Genomic DNA, 2,262 nt, shown 5'->3' with positions numbered 1-2,262 from the left:
CAACAGCCACCAACCGGCACTTCCTCGCCTCTGCGCACGCGCGCCCACGCGCGCCAGAGGCCGCCAAGCGGGGACGCCGCGAAACGCCGGCTGCGGCATTCGGCTCTTTCCGCACAGGCTCTCCGGCAAGCCTCCCCGAGTTCGAGAAAGATCTGGAAAGGGGGCAAGGTGAGCAGCGGAGAGAGAGAGAGCGCGCGCGGGGAGGGGGGGGGCCCGGTGGCCTCGGTCGCCATCTTGCGGCCAGATGTCAGTACTGCTGCTGCCGCTAAGGTGGTTTGGTCGCGCGGCAGGAACATGTGACTTTGGAAAAAGTATTTCTGGGAGTGGCCTAACATGACAGAGGCCGGCCCAGCAGCCTAGATATTGTTATGCAGAAATAAATTAAGCAACGAATTGAAAATCCACAGAGAGAGATTGGTTAATTATTGAAATAGGGCTCCCAGGCGCCTGATGAGCAAATAATAGTAAAAGGGGGAAAAATTAAGAGAAACACTACAACTCAATCGTATTGCATAAGCAAACAAATATTAAGTGTTCCTGTTGTCCAATATATATATTACTTATACAATAGTAATAAAGTTTTGCATCTTGGGAAAACATGGTTGTTAGTGGGACGACGGGGTGGAGGTGGCAGTTGCTATGCAAAGTATACATTATGGTGTGAAGCCTTTGGCCTACAATTTACTCTGACCAGAAACATTTATGGAGTGGCACAGATGAGGTTTCTAGTGAAAACAGTTCACTTCAGAGACCATGGGCATAGCTAGGATACCAAGGTTGTTGAGCTTTTTGAGAAATCATGGGTAAATATACCCCCCAAAATAGGACATTATGGGGGGGCAGGCTTTGGTTGGGGGGTAGAACCTCAGTTAATTGAATACAGTGGTACCTTGGGTTACATATGCTTCAGGTTACATACGCTTCAGGTTACATACGCTTCAAGTTACAGACTCTGCTAACCCAGAAATAGTGCTTCAAGTTAAGAACTTTGCTTCAGGATGAGAACAGAAATCGTGCTTCGGCGGCGCAGCAGCAGTGGGAGGCTCCATTAGCTAAAGTGGTGCTTCAGGTTAAGAACAATTTCAGGTTAAGTATGGAACTCCAGAATGAATTAAGTACTTAACCCGAGGTACCACTGTACTTTCAATGCTTTTCAATATTTTTTGTGGATGGGGGGGAGCTGGTTCCCCCCCCCCCACTCTCCCTTGTCAGGGGATGACAGTGGAGGTTGGTTTGTTAGGTTGGGTGGGATGCTGCTCCACTATTGCCCTTGTATCTAATCCAGCTTCCTGGACTTCTTTTTTATATTCAGTTCTGCTTGAAACAGTATGAGGTTATTTCCTACTGCTGCGTTTCCAATTTACTTCCTTCTTCTTCTGTTCACACCACAGCCGGCTGGGTGTGTCTTCACCCAATTATTGCTTTTCCTGCTCTGAACACCCGCCAGTGAAGCTTTCGTTTGAGCATGTGCCATTATTTGTGTGCACGTATCCTGAACTGTTCACACCAATTGTGGCTTCCATTTTCAAATCACACTGAAGCTTGTTTGAGGAAAACGCGTATGAAATAGGAGCATTTCTCCAAAAGCTACAGGATACAGATGGATTGGATCCAACATCATGTGAACCCAGCTTAAAAATCCAGTGTTGGGAGTGCACTGGAGCCACAGTAAATGGGAATGTGGTCACACCCTATGATTGTAAGTCTCCACCCCAGAGTAGTCCTGGAAATTTCAACAGGACAACTTGAGGATTTGAAGCTCAATGAGTCATTATTTAATTAAACCATGATTGCTTATTAACTTATCATTTTCTGTAATTACACAGATTGACATAGCTAAGCAGATCTTATTTCATGTGGGTGTTAACTATTATTCTTCTTGTTGTAAATCTGAAGACATGAAAGGGTTTTCCCATTATTAAACAGCATAGATATGTTGCAAGGCAATGGAAGGAAGTATCTGTATTTCAATAAAAAGGTAATACAAGAAAGGGGGAAGGGGAAATACGTTTTTATTACTGCTTTTTATTGTTATGTATTTTGCTGCATATTTACAATAAAATCACTTTTTTTAAAAAGGGCCAACAATGTATTTTAAGAACGGAATAAAAACGAACATCTTCGCACTCCAGAAAAAGCACAATGCTCTGATTCTCAGTGATGAGTTAATTTATACATGTAACCTGAACTCACTACATGCACCAGCACTGCTAGATATTAATGAAAACTAAATTCCAATGATAAGAGGCTATACAAATGTTT

General features: G+C 43.9%; 1 long non-coding RNA gene across 1 annotated transcript; it reads left to right on the top strand.

Moving 5' to 3' along the window:
* The first annotated feature begins 27 nt into the window (after positions 1 to 27).
* LOC309540606 lies at positions 28 to 1,942 on the top strand. Its single transcript, XR_014223381.1, has 2 exons — positions 28 to 168; positions 1,392 to 1,942. It is a non-coding gene; the product is annotated as an uncharacterized lncRNA (long non-coding RNA).
* Positions 1,943 to 2,262: the final 320 nt, after the last annotated feature.

Source organism: Podarcis vaucheri (assembly GCF_965113315.1).
Source record: "Podarcis vaucheri genome assembly, chromosome: 9".
Lineage (NCBI taxonomy): Eukaryota > Metazoa > Chordata > Lepidosauria > Squamata > Lacertidae > Podarcis > Podarcis vaucheri.
The sequence above is the reverse complement of the archived record's forward strand: the minus strand, read 5'-3'. Positions and strand labels throughout refer to the sequence as shown.